This window comes from Ranitomeya imitator, chromosome 6 (assembly GCF_032444005.1).
Source record: "Ranitomeya imitator isolate aRanImi1 chromosome 6, aRanImi1.pri, whole genome shotgun sequence".
In the NCBI taxonomy this organism is placed as follows: Eukaryota; Metazoa; Chordata; class Amphibia; order Anura; family Dendrobatidae; genus Ranitomeya; species Ranitomeya imitator.
In genome coordinates this window covers 423,512,373-423,530,371 of record NC_091287.1, presented here as the reverse complement: position 1 = coordinate 423,530,371, position 17,999 = coordinate 423,512,373, and the positions used below count along the sequence as shown (strand labels likewise).

The 17,999-nt window shown below is 40.8% G+C and overlaps 1 protein-coding gene across 5 annotated transcripts in view; it reads right to left on the bottom strand.

Moving 5' to 3' along the window:
- The window catches only part of SNTG1 (syntrophin gamma 1), a 1,229,644-nt gene that overhangs the window by 725,932 nt on the left and 485,713 nt on the right, over nt 1–17,999 (bottom strand). For 2 of the 5 annotated variants that reach the window (XM_069731328.1, XM_069731325.1), the window contains one exon: nt 17,496–17,582. The exons of the other annotated variants lie outside the window; for them this stretch is intronic. The gene's annotated coding sequence lies outside the window, so the exon portion shown is untranslated. The remainder of the gene's footprint in view (nt 1–17,495; nt 17,583–17,999) is intronic. 5 annotated transcript variants of the gene reach the window in all.

Below are 17,999 nucleotides of genomic sequence, written 5' to 3'. Positions count from 1 at the left end.
CTTGTGGGGGGTTTCAATGTTTAGGCACATCAGTGGCTCTCCAAACGCAACATGGCGTCCCATCTCAATTCCTGTCAATTTTGCATTGAAAAGTCAAATAGCGCTCCTTCCCTTCCGAGCTCTCCCATGCGCCCAAACAGTGGTTTACTGCCACATATGGGGTATCAGCGTACTCAGGACAAATTGGACAACAACTTTTGAGGTCCAATTTCTTCTCTTACCCTTGGAAAAATAAAAAATTGGGGGCAAAAATATAATTTTTGTGAAAAAATATGATTTTTTATTTTTACGGTTCTGCATTATAAACTTCTGTGAAGCACTTGGTGGGTCAAAGTGCTCACCACACCTCTAGATAAGTTCCTTAGGGGGTCTACTTTCCAAAATGGTGTCACTTGTGGGGGGTTTCAATGTTTAGGCACATCAGTGGCTCTCCAAACGCAACATGGCGTCCCATCTCAATTTCTGTCAATTTTGCATTGAAAAGTCAAACTGCGCTCCTTCCCTTCCGAGCTCTCCCATGCGCCCAAACAGTGGTTTACTGCCACATATGGGGTATCAGCGTACTCAGGACAAATTGGACAAGAACTTTTGAAGTCCAATTTCTTCTCTTACCCTTGGAAAAATAAAAAATTGGGGGCAAAAATATAATTTTTGTGAAAAAATATGATTTTTTATTTTTACGGTTCTGCATTATAAACTTCTGTGAAGCACTTGGTGGGTCAAAGTGCTCACCACACATCCAGATAAGTTCCTTAGGGGGTCTACTTTCCAAAATGGTGTCACTTGTGGGGGGTTTCAATGTTTAGGCACATCAGTGGCTCTCCAAACGCAACATGGCGTCACATCTCAATTCCTGTCAATTTTGCATTGAAAAGTCAAATAGCGCTCCTTCCCTTCCGAGCTCTCCCATGCGCCCAAACAGTGGTTTACTGCCACATATGGGGTATCAGCGTACTCAGGACAAATTGGACAACAACTTTTTGGGTCCAATTTCTCCTGTTACCCTTGGTAAAATAAAACAAATTGGAGCTGAAGTAAATTTTTTGTGTAAAAAAGTTAAATGTTCATTTTTATTTAAACATTCCAAAAATTCCTATTAAACACCTGAAGGGTTAATAAACTTCTTGAATGTGGTTTTGAGCACCTTGAGGGGTGCAGTTTTTAGAATGGTGTCACACTTGGGCATTTTCTATCATATAGACCCCTCAAAATGACTTCAAATGAGACGTGGTCCCTAAAAAAAAATGGTGTTGTAAAAATGAGAAATTGCTGGTCAACTTTTAACCCTTATAACTCCCTAACAAAAAAAAAAATTGGTTCCAAAATTATGCTGATGTAAAGGAGACATGTGGGAAATGTTACTTATTAAGTATTTTGTGTGACATATCTCTGTGATTTAATTGCATAAAAATTCAAAGTTTGAAAATTGCGAAATTTTCAAAATTTTCGCCAAATTTCCGTTTTTTTCACAAATAAACGCAGGTACTATCAAAGAAATTTTACCACTATCATGAAGTACAATATGTCACGAGAAAACAATGTCAGAATCACCAGGATCCGTTGAAGCGTTTCGGAGTTATAACCTCATAAAGGGACAGTGGTCAGAATTGTAAAAATTGGCCTGGTCATTAACGTGCAAACCACCCTTGGGGGTAAAGGGGTTAATGACCGAGCCAATTTTTGCAATTCTGACCACTGTCACTTTATGAGGTTATAACTCTTGAACGCTTCTGATTCTGAGATTACTTGCGATTATTTATGAAAAAAACGGAAATATGGCGAAAATTTTTAAAATTTTGCAATTTTCAAACTTTGTATTTTTATGCCCTTAAATCAGAGAGATATGTCATGAAAAATAGTTAATAAATAGCATTTCCCACATGTCTACTTTACATCAGCACAATTTTGGAAACAAAATTTTTTTTTGTTAGGGAGTTATAAGGGTTAAAAGTTGACCAGCAATTTCTCATTTTTACAACACCATTTTTTTTTAGGGACCACATCACATTTGAAGTCATTTTGAGGGGTCTATATGATAGAAAATAATGAAGTGTGACACCATTCTAAAAACTACACCCCTCAAGGTTCTCAAAACCACATTCAAGAAGTTTATTAACCCTTTAGGTGCTTCACAGGAACTGAAACAATGTGGAAGAAAAAATGAACATTTAACTTTTTTTTGCAAACATCTTAATTCAGAACCATTTTTTTTTATTTTCACAAGTGTAAAAACAGAAATGTAACCATAAATTTTGTTATGCAATTTCTCCTGAATACGCCAATACCCCATATGTGGGGCAGAGCTTGGAAGAGAAAGAGTGCCGTTTTACTTTTTCAATGTAGAATTGGCTGGAATTGAGATTGGACGCCATGTCGCGTTTGGAGAGCCCCTGATGTGCCTAAACAGTAGAAATCCCCCACAAGTGACCCCATTTTGGAAACTAGACCCCTTAAGGAACTTATCTAGATGTGTGGTGAGCACTTTGAACCCCCATGTGCTTCACAGAAGTTTATAACGTAGAGCCGTGAAAAAAAAAAATCGCATTTTTTCTACAAAAATGATCTTTTTGCCCACAAATTTTTGTTTTCACAAGGGTAACAGGAGATATTAGACCACTAATGTTGTTGTGCAATTTCTCCTGAGTACGTCGATACCCAATATGTGGGGGTAAACCACTGTTTGGGCGCACCGCAGAGCTTGGAAGAGAAAGAGTGCCGTTTTACTTTTTCAATGTAGAATTGGCTGGAATTGAGATCGGACGCCATGTTGCGTTTGGAGAGCCCCTGATGTGCCTAAACAGTAGAAATCCCCCACAAGTGACCCCATTTTGGAAACTAGACCCCCCATGGAACTTATCTAGATGTGTGGTGAGAACTTTGAATGCCCAAGTGCTTCACAGAAGTTTAGAATGCAGAGTCGTGAAAATAAAAAATATTTTTTTTTGTCCACAAAAAAGATTTTTTAGCCCCCAAGTTTTTATTTTCACAAGGGTAACAAGAGAAATTGGACCCCAAAAGTTGTTGTCCAATTTGTCCGGAGTATGCTGGTACCCCATATGTGGGGGTAAACCACTGTTTGGGCGCACGGCAGAGCTCAGAAGGAAGGAGCGCCATTTTGGAATGCAGACTTTGATAGAATGGTCTGCGGGCATTATGTTGCGTTTGCAGAGCCCCTGATGTACCTAACCAGTAGAAACCCTCCACAAGTGACCCCATTTTGAAAACTAGACCCCCCAAGGAACTTATCTAGATGTGTGGTGAGAACTTTGAATGCCCAAGTGCTTCACAGAAGTTTAGAATGCAGAGTCGTGAAAATAAAAAATATATTTTTTTTCACAAAAAAGATATTGTAGCCCCCAAGTTTTTATTTTCACAAGGATAACAGGAGAAATTGGACCACTAAATTTGTTGTCCAATTTATCCTAAGTATGCTGATGCCCCATATGTGGGGGTAAACCACTGTTTGGGCGCACGGCAGAGCTCGGAAGGGAAGGAGCGCCGTTTTGGAATGCAGACTTAGATAGAATGGTCTGTGGGCCTTATGTTGCGTTTGCAGAGCCCCTGATGTACCTAAACAGTAGTAACCCCCCACAAGTGACTCCGTTTTGGAAACTAGACCCCCCAAGGAACTTATATAGATGTGTGGTGAGAACTTTGAATGCCCAAGTGCTTCACAGAAGTTTATAATGCAGAGTCATAAAAAAAAAATATATATATATTTTTCCACAAAAAGGATTTTGTAGCCCCCAAGTTTTTATTTTCACAAGGGTAACAAGAGAAATTGGACCCCAGAAGTTGTTGTCCAATTTATCCCGAGTATGCTGATGCCCCATATGTGGGGGTAACCCACTGTTTGGGCGCACGGCAGAGCTCAAAAGGGAGGGAGCACCATTTGACTTTTTGAGCGCAAAATTGGCTGTCGTGTTTTGAGACCACCGGATGTACCTAAACAGTGGAAACCCCCCAATTCTAGCTCCAACCCTAACCCCAACACACCCCTAACCCTAATCCCAACCTGATCCATAATCCTAATCACTAACCCTAACCATAATCACAACCCTTACCCCAAAACAACCCTAATGTCAACCCTAACCATAACCCTAATCAAAACCCTAAATCCAACACACCCCTAATCCTAATCTCAACCCTAACCTCAAACCTAACCCAAATCCCAATACACCCCTAATCACAACCCTAACCTTAACCCTAATCCTAAACCTAACCCTAATCCCAAGCGTAACCCTAATGCCAACCCTAACCCTAATACCAACCATAATCCAAACCCTAACCCTAATCCCAACTCTAACCCTAACTTTAGCCCCAACCCTAGCCCTAACTTTAGCCCCAACCCTAACCCTATCCCTAAGGCTACTTTCACACTTGCGTTCTTTGGCATCCGTCACAATCCGTCATTTTGGACAAGAAACGGATCCTGCAAATGTGCCCGCAGGATGCGTTTTTTGCCCATAGAATTGTATTGCCGACGAATCGTGACGGATGGCCAAACGTCGCGTCCGTCGTGCACTGGATCAGTGTTTTGGCGGACCGTCAGCACAAAAAAACGTTCAATGTAACGTTTTTTTGTACGTCGCATCCGCCATTTCTGACCGCGCATGCGTGGTCGTAACTCCGCCCCCTCCTCCCCAGGACATAGATTGGGCAGCGGATGCGTTGAAAAACTTCATCCGCTGCCCACGTTGTGCACAATTTTCACAACGTGCGTCGGTATGTCGGGCTGATGCATTGCGACGGCCCCGTACTGACGTAAGTGTGAAAGAAGCCTAACCCTAAATTTAGCGCCAACCCTAACTCTAAATTTAGCCCCAACCCTAACCCTAAATTTAGCCCTAACCCTAATCCTAGCCCCAACCCTACCCCTAGCCCTAACCCTAGCCCTAACCCTACCCCTAGCCCTAACCCTACCCCTAGCCCTAACCCTACCCCTAACCCTACCCCTAACCCTACCCCTAGCCCTAACCCTAACCCTACCCCTAACCCTAGCCCTAACCCTAACCCTACCCCTACCCCTAACCCTAACCCTAACCCTACCCCTAACCCTACCCCTAACCCTACCCCTAACCCTACCCCTAACCCTAACCCTAACCCTACCCCTAACCCTACCCCTAACCCTAGCCCTAACCCTAACCCTACCCCTAACCCTAACCCTAATTTTAGCCCCAACTGCTCTTCTCCTGCCGGCCGGCAGATGGAGACAGATGGCGGGCGCACTGCGCATGCGCCCGCCATTTTCTTACCGGAGGAAGAAGCCGGCGGCCAGGAGGAGCAGCAGGAGGACCAAGGGACACAGGTGAGTATGGCAGGGTCCCCGAATCCCCCTATTTCTCTGTCCTCTGATGTGCGATCACATCAGAGGACAGAGAATTACACTTTGACTTTTTTTTTTTTGCGGTCGCCGGTAAACAGTTAATTACCGGCGATCGCAAAACAGGGGTCGCTAAAACCGACCCCGATCATGCTCTTTGGGGTCTCGGCTACCCCCGGCAGCCAAGACCCCAAAGATTCTCGCGGGGCCTGCCGGCGGGTGCACTGCGCATGCGCCCGCCATTTTGAAGATGGCGGCGCCCACCGGGAGACACGAGGAGCATCGGGGGAGATAGGTGAGTATTGGGGGGCCACCTGGGACCCCTTTTCTCTGTCCTCCAATGTGCGATCACATCGGAGGACAGAGAAATTAAAAAGAGATCGCGTTTTGTTTTTTTTTGCGATCGCCGGTAAACGGTTAATTACCGGCGATCGCAAATGCGGGGTGGGTTAAAAACCCCCCGAATCATGTTCTCTGGGGTCTCGGCTACCCTCGGCAGCTGAGACCCCGGAGAAAATCCGACTCTGGGGGGCGCTATTTACTTTTTCCACAGCACCGTTAATTAACGGCGCTGTGGTTTAAGTACCCTTAGCGGCCGCCGTTAAAAGGCGTATCGGCGGTCGCTAAGGGGTTAAACATGCTGTTTTTTAACCACTAGTTATCAACCCAGTCAGTTTTTATGTTAATGTTTTCAAATGACTCAGTGGTCAACATTGTTTCTTGTCAGGGATAGGGTCCAAGGTTCAAATACCTACCAAAGACCATAGCTGCAAGGTGTTTTTTCCTTCAGGGACTCTGGTTTCATCGCACATTATAAAGACATACTGAATAAGATGTCATTGTGTAAATAATATAAATAAAAGAGGTTAAAAACATTCCTAGGAGATTTCAGAGTGTTACCTATGTTTTTTATAAGTAATTGCAGTATTAAAATTTTCTGCAAATTGATTTTTTTAGAAAAAGTTGTTGAACCTAGTGCATTTGAACTTCAATTTGATAGCACTTTACATTTTTCTTACTCTTTGAATACTCTATATTTTTTTCCATAGAACTTGTACATTGTATTGTGTAGGACATGTTCCTCTCTCTAAACACATGCACTCTCTGTTTGTCAATATTTGTTTTTCTATCTGTTGATTGGCTGCTTATTTGTTTTCCTGTTCTATCTTTGGTCCAAGCTCCAGGGATTCAACAGCAATTTGCACAAACCTAAAGTCAAATTATTTGCTCTTTCCTGTCCCTTGTGAAATCTAAACATGTCACCTTTGCAATGAGCAGAGACAAAACCTGACTGACCTGTTATTGAATGGTTATCATAGATTAACTGGCAAGCCTTATATACTGCAGTAATTTATGAACTGTTTACTAACAAATGGCAAATGTTAACCACATTTAAGTTAATTATGCAAGCAAAAAACTGAATAGAAGATAAGGCAGAGTGTCAACATCCTAATTAGATTCCTAGTGACATTTCACGAAGCACCTTATTGAAAAATAGCTTTAGGCATCTTTATAGCAATTTAAGCACTAATACAAAAAAAGATTTTTATATTTTTATCAAACATGTTGTGTTGTGCATGTAGAAAAATGCAGCCAAATAAGAATAAAAAATAGGAAGCACAATAACTCGTATATTACTCATGGGTAGGAATGGGCTGACCCATGAATGTTCTGGTCTGTCGGGTTCAGCCGAACATTAGGAGAAAGTTTGATTTGGGTACCAGAACGGTACTCGAACACGATTCAAATAAATAGGGAATCAAAGAGCCTGTGGTTCCCACGTGGTCCTCTGTATGACAGTGTGGAAAATAGTGGCGACATAGTGGAATTCAAGTAAAGGATTATGCCTTGTTAATCCCCATTTTTGGGGGCTTTTTTAATTGCTTCTATAGTGTATGTTGTCTTTCTTTTATCACTTGTTTATCAACATATACATTTGTATTATATTACGGTTATCCCTTTTTTTTTTAGCATGCCTCTTTCTTCCCCCTCTTTTCAGATCGATTCAGCTTGCATGGTCTAGGTTGATCCCTTATATGTACAGTATTATTCAGTAGTGCCCTCTATTTTTTTTCTTTTAATCCCTCGGTCTTTTGATTCATATCAGGTTAAAGAGGTATTCCCATCTCCAAGATCCTATCCCAAAATTTAATAGCTGTAATAATACAATTAGCAAATACCTCCAATTAGAAATGTAGTGTAGTTCTTCTGATTTGCTATGCCGCTAACTCTATGTGCAGGGCTTTGTAATAGATTAGGCTTCCATGATTATGGCCACAAGCAACTAACTAACTGCCACTATTTGAGTGGTCATAATCATGGATACCTAAACTACTGCAATGCCATGTACACGGGGTAAGTGGCATAGTTTTTCAGAAGACCGCTATAATACAATCGGTAATAGTTAATATTATTATTATTACTACACCTACTACATATTGTGATGGAAATTTGGTAATGGAAAGACATTTTTGAGTATGTTACCTCTTGCTAGCATAGCTGAAAAAAGTTTCTCCTCTGCCTAAGGCAGTAAATCTCACACTGGATGGCTCCCCATCTGGTACAAGTGGGTATTGCCACAAGTAACAATGCCGAGAACATTGTGTGTGCACTATGTTTGGGCACAGTAACTCATGCTCCGTAAATGACTTATGCTTTGAATTTAATCATGGAAAGTTTCTTACAGAAATATATCAATTTGAAGAAGGTAGTGGCCATTTTCCAGGAGAGTGTCTGTCTGGTTGCTGAGGGTGCTACTACTTATATATAGCCACACATCTACTGACTGTTCATTGTGTTCTCCAGCTATATGTCACTGCTGCTGCTGTCAAGGATGCCAGTCCTTGCTTATCACATTTTTTCGAAACGTTCAGTGAAGCTGGTGAATTTTAATTTCAAAAGATTTACTCATCTCTATAAAATATATTTTTTCATAAAACATGTTATTTCTTTGTTAGCCAAAACAAAGATGGCATCACCATCGATCATTATAAAAATGTTTACATGTTATCGCACATCAGAGGAGAGAGAAATGGAGTCCCCCGATCCCCCTAGTACCTCCAATGTCCCTGCAACCCCCTGTGAACTCCCCTAGGCCACCAGTGTCTTCTTCCAGAAAGAAAATGGCGGGCGCATGGGCAGTGCACCCACTGATATCTGCCGGTCGGCAACTATAGGAAATTTTTCCTATTGGTTCATTTTGATTACTGTGATAGTCCCTGTAACAGTGATCAAAATTTAAGAAAAAATAGTAAATCAAACCCCCCTAATCACCCCATTAGGTGAAAATAAAAAATGATTTATTTCCATTTTTCCATTAGGGTTAGATTTGTGTTAAAGCTATGGTTGGGCTAAAGCTAAGGTTGGGCTAAAATTAGGGTTGGTGCTAGGGTTAGGGCTGGGGCTAGGGTTAGGGTTGAGCTAAAGTTAGGGTTGGGCTAAAGTTAGGGTTGGGCTATGGTTAGGGTTGTGGTTATGGTTGGGATTACGGTTAGGGTTGGGATTAGGATTAGGGGTGTGTTAAGGTTATGGTTAGGATTAGGGTTATGGGTGTGTTTGGATTAGGGTTGGAGTTAGAATTGGAGAGTTCCACTGTTTAGGTAATTCAAGGGGTCCAAACGTGACATGGCGCCACCATTGATTCCAGCCAATTTTGCATTCAAAAAGTCAAATGATGCTCCATTCTTTCTGAGCCCTGCCATGTGCCCAAACAGAGGTTTCACCCCACTTATGGGGTATTGGTGTACTCATGAGAAATTGCACAACAAATTTTGTGATCCATTTTCTCCTGATACTCTTGCAAAAATTTAAAAATTGGTTCCAAAGTAAATTTTTGGTGAAAAAATTAAAATGTTCATTTTTTTCCTTCCACATTGCTTTAGTTCTCGTGAAGCACCTGAAGGGTTAATAAACTTCTTGAATGTGGTTTTCCGTACCTCGAGGGGTACAGTTTCTAGAATGTTGTCACTTTTTAGTATTTTCTGTTATGTTGACAGCCCAAACTCGCTTCAAATGTGAGGTGATCCCTAAAAAAAACGGTTTTGTAAAAGTTGTTGTAAAAATGAGAAATCGCTGGTCAAATTTTAACTCTTATAACGTAAAAACAAAAAAAATTATGGTTCCAAAATTGTGCTGATGTAAAGTAGACATGTAGGAAATGTTTTTATTAACTATTTTGTGTGCCACCGCTTTCTGATTTAAGTGTACAAAAATTAAAAGCTTGAAAATTGCAAAATGTTTAAAATTTTGGCCAAATTTCATTTTTTTCAGAAATAAATGCAAGTTATATACAATACATTTTACCACTAACATGAAGTACAATATGTCACGAATAAACAATCCCAGAATCAGTGGGATATATTGAACGTTCCACAGTTATAACCACATAAAGTGACAATGGTCAGAATTGTAAAAATTGGCTTGGTTATTAAGTACCAAATTGGCTCTGTCACCAAGGGGTTAATATATCCTACAATTTTTTTTGCCTTTTTTTGCTGCTGCATCACCGTGTTGACTCATGCGCAATCTGCGATCTATTAGTATACCCAAGTCTTTTTCACATGTGCTGTTGCTTAGTTCAATTCCTCCCATTCTATAGATGTAATTTTTGTTTTTCTTGCACAGATGTATAATCTTGCATTTCTCCCTGTTAAATACCATTCTATTAAGCCCCCGTCTCACATAGCGAGATAGCTAGCGAGATCGCTGCTGAGTCACAAGTTTTGTGACGCAACAGCGATCTCAGTAGTGATCTCGCTATGTGTGACACGTATCAGCGACCAGGCCCCTGCTGTGAGATCGCTGGTCGTGTCGGAATGGCCTGGACCATTTTTTGATCGTTGAGGTCCCGCTGGGTAACACACATCGCTGTGTTTGACACCTTACCAACGACCTCGTTGACAGGACGTCCCATTGAATCATCATGAAATAGCATCGTTCTACAGGTCGCTACAGGTCGCTGCTGCGTCGTTGGGGAGATCGCACTGTGTGACATCTCACCAGCGACCACATAGCGACGCAGCAACGATCCCTGACAGGTCGTATCGTTGTCGGGATCGCTTAAGCGTCGCTATGTGTGATGGGGCCTTAAGTCACTGCCCATTATTCAAGCTTATCTAGATCCTTCAGAATCCTTTGTCTTATATAGTGTTAACTATCCCTCCTTGATTTGCATCATCTGCAAGTTTGATTAGCTTATCTTCAGTTACCTTATCTAGATCATTTATAAAAATGTTGAACAACACTGGGGCCAGGATAGAACCCATAGCAGTCCGTTATTAAATAAGAATAGGAAAAATATTTTGATTAGAGTGCTTCTTTAAAGCAAATAAAATTCACTTCAAATCTCACAATAATTAGCAATTTCCAGAGTCTAATTTTTTCTGTAATTTGATTTGCTCAAATCAAGAAAAATGGTGGATGGCCATCTAGTATTTGCTGGATGTGTTTCCATGCCAGGAAGAGGTTACAAAAATTTATACTCACCACAGCTGTCTCTTCAATCCTCCATCTTTACAGTGTTTTTCGATGCCTCTGGTGACTCAGTAGGTTTCACGTGATGTCATGATGTTGCAGGGTTGATAAACACTATGATGTAGCATGAGGGCTAGAGAATGCCAAAGGCATCTAAGAACACTGTGAAGATAGAAAATCAGATCAAAGGGAGACAGTTACATAGAGGACAGGAAGGGGTGCAACGTGAAGGGTCAGCTGAAGACCAGGGTAAGGTGAGTAAAGTTAAAGAAAAAAACAAAAAAACTTTATTTTATTCTGAGGTTTGGATAGACCTCATTGCATTAAAAAATGTATTCGATTCACATTGAAAACATTTGATGCGGAATTTAAATTTCGTCATATTATTATTATTATTATTTATTATTATTTATTATAGCGCCATTTATTCCATGGCGCTTTACATGTGAGGAGGGGTATACATAATAAAACAAGTACAATAATCTTGAACAATACAAGTCACAACTGGTACAGGAGGAGTGAGGACCCTGCCCGTGAAGTCTCACAATCTACAAGGGATGGGTGAGGATACAGTAGGTGAGGGTAGAGCTGGCCATGCAGCGGTTTGGTCAATCGGTGGTTACTGCAGGTTGTAGGCTTGTCAGAAGAGGTGGGTCTTCAGGATCTTTTTGAAGGTTTCGATGGTAGGCGAGAGTCTGATATGTTGTGGTAGAGAATTCCAGAGTAGGGGGGATGCACGAGAGAAATCTTGTATGCGATTGTGGGAAGAGGAGATAATAGGGGAGTAGAGAAGAAGATCTTGTGAGGATCGGAGGTTGCGTGCAGGAAAGTACCGGGAGACGAGGTCACAGATGTATGGAGGAGACAGGTTGTGGATGGCTTTGTATGTCATGGTTAGGCTTTTGTACTGGAGTCTCTGGGTGATGGGGAGCCAGTGCAGGCATTGACAGAGGGGAGAGGCCGGGGAATAGCGGGGGGACAGGTGGATTAGTCGGGCAGCAGAGTTTAGAATAGATTGGAGGGGTGCAAGAGTGTTAGAGGGGAGGCCACAGAGCAGGAGGTTACAGTAGTCAAGGCGGGAGATGATGAGGGCATGGACTAGGGTCTTTGCAGATTCTTGGTTTAGGAATGTGCGGATCCGTGAAATATTTTTGAGTTGGAGGTGGCAGGAAGTGGAAAGGGTTTGGATATGTGGTTTAAAGGAGAGATCAGTGTCAAGGATTACCCCAAGACAGCGGGCTTGTGGGACTGGGGAGAGCGGGCAGCCGTTTACTGTAATGGATAGGTTCGTTGGGGAGGTCATGTGAGATGGGGGAAAGATGATGAATTCTGTTTTGTCCATGTTAAGTTTTAGAAATCTAGTGGAGAAGAAGGATGAAATAGCAGACAGACATTGAGGGATTCTGGTTAGTAGGGAGGTGATATCTGGTCCAGAGATGTAGATCTGTGTGTCGTCAGCGTAGAGATGATACTGAAAGCCGTGAGATTCTATGAGCTGTCCCAGGCCAAAGGTGTAAATGGAGAAGAGCAGGGGTCCTAGAACTGAACCTTGCGGGACTCCGACAGATAGGGGGCGAGGTGAGGAGGTGGTGTGTGAGTGGGAGACGCTGAATGTACGGTCAGTTAGGTATGATGAGATCCAGGATAGGGCCAATTCTGTGATTCCAAGGGATGAGAGGGTCTGCAGCAGCAGGGAATGGTCCACTGTGTCAAAGGCAGAGGATAGGTCCAGGAGGAGGAGGATAGAGTAGTGTCGCTTGCTCTTGGCGGTTAATAGGTCATTGGTGACCTTAGTTAGGGCAGTTTCAGTGGAGTGGTGTGACCGGAAGCCTGATTGAAAGCGGTCGAAGAAGGAGCAGGAAGATAGATGGGAGGACAGTTCAAGATGGACATGTTGTTCCAGTAGTTTTGAGGCAAAGGGGAGAAGTGATATAGGGCGATAGCTAGATACAGAGGATGGGTCAAGAGAGGGCTTTTTGAGGATAGGTGTGATTGAGGCATGTTTAAAGCTTGAGGGGAAAATGCCAGTTGTTAGTGATAGGTTGAAGAGATGGGTTAGGGTTGGGATGAAGACTGTGGTGAGGTTTGGGATGAAGTGGGATGGGAGTGGATCAAGTGCACAGGTGGTGAGATGCGATCTTGAGAGTAGAGTGGAGAGTCCGTCTTCTGTAATGGTGGAGAAGTTGGTTTTGGAGGTGGAGGGCTGGGTAGTTGGGAGGAAGGGTTCTGGGGGTTGTTTACTAAAACTGTCTCTGATGTTCTCAATTTTCTGCTTGAAAAATGAGGCAAAGTCTTCAGCTGAGATGAGTGATATTCGCTCATCTCTAGCCATCACCTTATATGATGTGAAAACCTACAGTATTTAGCTAAAAATGCACAAAATTGTATTTGGAAAACCTTGCTTTAGATTTGCTTCTGTAACATTACTGCTGTATTAATTCATTCTGTTTATCTTACTTTTTACATAAGAGGGGTAATTACTCGGCAGAAATGTTTTTTTATTTATTTTATGTGGAACTTTGTTTAATCGTCTTGCATGTTTTATTCTTTGGCAAAATTAATTTGAAGAACAGAAATGATAAGCATGGGGTTTAATTATTTATCAACCAACAGGATGAGGAGCTTAATTGAATGTCTTAGTAAAAGTAACATATGCATTTATTGCACATCATTTGCTTCAAGATGAACATGTTTTATTCACAAATGTACTGTAATAATGGCACCACAGGGGAAGCTGCAGGATCACAATCTATTCCAAAATTTTATACTAATCCTAGACTGCGGAAAATTGCTTTTTTTTATATCAGTGACTCCAGATGACTTCAAGTTTTTAACATAGCATACTGCATGTCATATTTCTTGGGAAGTTTTTGTGATAGAAATTGATAGAATACTACTTTTTAGATGAAGGCAGAAATACCTAGCGAGATACAAGTATTTTATAACTTGTTCTTAATCATAAGACAGCAATGTGATGCTTTGAAGGCTAAAAATTAACATTGGCACATAACTCTTAAAAAAGTAATCACAATAATCTTTTTATATCCTCAACTTACAGAAGTGCTGGTAAGAGCTGTCTTATAGCTGTTATAATCAAAAATATATATTTCACTTTTTTTACTTATTGTGTCCTCTTTGGTTTTGTTCTGTTGTTAATGTTTATGGCTGGGGAAAATATTATTCCTGCTTACTTCTTCTGCTAAATTATGGCAATTGCAAATTAAGTTTATTATCAAACTGTAAAAACTTTTTGCTGATGGCAATACAAAAATTCAATCAAGTAGTGGGGTATATGGAAACCACAGGGTTTTCCCACCAAGAAAGTACTCTTGAAACAATAGGTCTTGGAATTAAAATATATTCCACAATTGGATGTGTTTAAATAAAATATTCCTGTGCTGAGACAATCTTATAAATGTGCCCCTGCTGTGTACTGTGTAATGGCTGTGTCTGACCGTGCAGAGACATGGTCTGCATATGCCAGAGCTCCTGGCCAGAGTAGGAAAAAAAAGGGTAGACAGACAGGACATGGGTTTGCAGCTGTTGGTTTCTGTAAAGAAAAACATTTCCCTACTTTTTTTACCTCCCAGAAAGAATCACCTGTGACCCCCTACTGTTCTGTCTGTATAATATTTCCTTCCCCCTGCCCAGGAGCTGTGATATGATCAGACCATCTTCCTGTACAGTTAGGGTATCGTCACACAGTGGCATTTTGATCGCTACGACGGTACGATCCGTGACGCTCCAGCATCGTAACAATATCGCTCCAGCGTCGTAGACTGCTGTCACACTTTGCAATGTACGACGCTGGAGCGATAATTTCATGACGTATGTGCGATGTAGAAGCCGTTGGTTACTATGCGCACATCGTATACAATATCGTGCACACCTTTGTTACACCATGCGATCATGCCGCCACAGCGGGACACTAGACGACGAAAGAAAGTTTCAAATGATCTGCTACGACGTACGATTCTCAGCGGGGTCCCTGATCGCAGGAGCCTGTCAGACACAGCGAGATCGTAAGTATATCGCTGGAATGTCACGAATCGTGCCGTCGTAGCGATCAAAATGCCACTGTGTGACGGTACCCTTAGACACGGCCATTACACAGTACACAGCGGGGGCACATTTATAGGATTATCTCGGGACAGGAACAACTTTTTAACACATCAAATTAAGGAACTCATTTTATTTTCTCATGCCGAGTTGGCATGAGAAAAAAATTGCTCCATGCTGCTACTGGCAGTGTGTATCGGACGACACGCACACATACAAGTCTATGGGTGATGCAAAACAATCGATTGCACTCGGATGTCATCCAAGTTCTGGGTGAGTACTGCAGACGCGGCAATGGAGAAGAAGGAGAAATTACTTTCTCTGTCTTCTCCGCACCTGTGCTGTGATTCTCTCATGCGGGAGGATCACAGCACAGAGCACTGACACTCAGCTCCTGTTCACAGCAGAGCTTGAGCAGAGTTTTAATAGCATATCGCATCCGATGCTATACAGTAATGTGAAAAAAATGAAATAAAATGTGATAAATGAGAAAAGTCATATAAACATCAGAGTGATACCAACGGTAGCTAAGGTTTGTCCTGTAAAAAAAGTTCTCATGCAGCTCAGTCAACAAAACAAAAAAAAATGGAAAAAAAGACCATTTAAAAATGCAAGAAAAATTCTTTGGTGTATTGTTGTGACATTCTAAATTTTATTATTGGGCAAAATTAGTAATTCATTAAACTTTATACATTTGGTACTATTGACATAATCATACTGATCTGCAGAGTAAAATTAACTTGTAATTTCTACCGTACAATGAATCCTGTAAAAATAATTGCAATAACAATGACCAAATTGCTAGCTTTTTTAAAAAAAACTTTCTACCTCCAAAATGAACTTACACTGTATTATATGTATTAAAATTATGCTCAAACCTTGACAAGCCCTATAAAAACAGCCTTTAATTATTCCTTTTATTCCAAATTCTTCTCTTTCTATTTCTTCTCTCTCTTATTTTCCAGTCTCACTCTCTTTTTCATTTTGGAGGAATTAGTGGATATTCAGTATGGTGAGTCACAGTAAATGTATTTGATGCAAATTTAAGTTTGGGGGAACATGTAGCGCATCTGGCGAATTTGAATTTGAATTTGAAAAGACTCATTGATCTTTAACCCTAAAGCTATATTCATAGGGATATTTTGAAAAAAAAATGCCACAAGAAAAGAAAACTTCCTTCAAAAACTCCTCAAGTAAATTAGCTTTACCTGTTGCAATTTCGGTTTGAAAAAATTGTGTGGTTTTCCGATGGTCATGTGTTTCAGTATTACTAAAAACAAATTTCTTTTTTTACATGTGGATTAATTGCACCTAATTATAATTTTATTCTTACTGTAAAATAATTCTCATTGCACTCCCTTCATATAAGGCAACTAATCTGGACAAGCAGAGTTGGAAAATAAGTAAAAGAAGACTGGGAAAGTAGCTTTTTAGATTCCTAGCAAAATATAATGTACCTCTCTAAAGGCACTGATCGTAAGTGTGCCCTAATGAAGCAGGACAAAAAAAAACAATGTCAGCCAACATTCAAGAAAATAAACAGCAGGAAGAAAATTAAGTAGTTGCTTATCATATTTAAGACCATAGCTGTTCATCTGCTTTAAGGAACCTAACGAAAGAAGGACAGTTAAAGTGGAACCCACAAAAAAGACATTGATTGAACAACTAAAGATATTTAAAGACGCTGAGTCGAGGGGTTCAAGAGAGGCCTGGACATCTTCCTGGAGCAGAACAATATTGTATCTTGCAGTTATCAGGTTCTTTAGAAGGACGTAGATCTGTGGATTTATTCTGATGGAACATAGGCTGAACAGGATGGACAAATGTCTTTTTTTGGCCCTGCTAACTATGCTACTATGGAATGGAGCAACACGGCACTCGTAGTAATGAATGGCATAGGTGCTCAAGTAGGGTATCCAGCCCAAAATAGTCCAAAATCAGGAAGAACTTGGCACTCTAATGAATTTTGTTGTGCAAAGAAAAAATTATTTATTAATGTGCATCCATACAGACAATTTGAATGTTTTCGGTCCACATCCGGACCTTCATCAGAACATATATACTGGTATAGAGAGAAGCGTATATCCTGTCTCTATTGGTTCCAATAGGTTTAATTGGGTAGCCTGGATGCAGCAGTGGAGTCCTGTCCTCGTCAGCGCACGTGTGGAGCGACGGAGGTCGCTATGTGAATAGCGTGGTTCACGCGAATTCACGCAAATTATAACATTTTGAGATTTGATTCATTGCTTGCAAAAACCAATGAGCATTTCCACATCTGCGTTGCAGCTATGACATCTTATGGATTATCATGCCTTGTACGTATCATGCCATAATGGCCAGCACCTGGGTCAGCAGAGATCACCAGTTTCTGGAGGAGCACAATTTCGTAGAGTTAATATCCATCTCAAGAGTCACTAAGTACGCCTCTCTCTTTCCTGTAGAATGTAAGCTCATATGAGTACACTGATTCTATCTCTTTCTCTCCTCTTCCTTAAGTGTATTATCCAAGCAATTACAAACTTTATGGTAGTGATGTTTGTGCAGATTTATGTGCTGCAAATCAAATTTTGGCAAAAATTCTGCAAAGCCAGCCAATTTGAATTTCTAAAGATTTACTCATCTTTCGTATTAATATACTCACTGATTGCGGTCTTCACTGTTGCTCTGGTCCTCTTCTGAGGCACGTGACTAAAGTTCTGACTCCATGGATCACACCGGGCCTATGAAACTTCAGAAAAAAGGCTCAATAGGATTACACTGTAAAAGCGACTCCTGGCTTGTAAATAAACCCCTTTGTGAGACAGCAAAATGGAATAGTCGATATGTGACTCAGAAGATTAGCAATACGAATGGATCTTTATTGAAAACCGAGATAAAAGTATTATTAGTATCAATATTGTTATAAAAAGATGGTTTGGAAATAGATGAAATGTGAAATGTTGATACTTGTCTTTTAGACCACATCATTGAAAGTTTTGAAATAGCAATTTTAGGCCTTATTCACACATACTAGTAATGTGTGTCATCAGTGTTTTGGCTCAGTTTGTCATTAGTGTTTGGTCCCGTGTGTCTGTTTTTACCATCAGTGTCATAAGTATTTTTTATGGATGGATAAATAAATAAATACATACATTTCAAAGCTCTT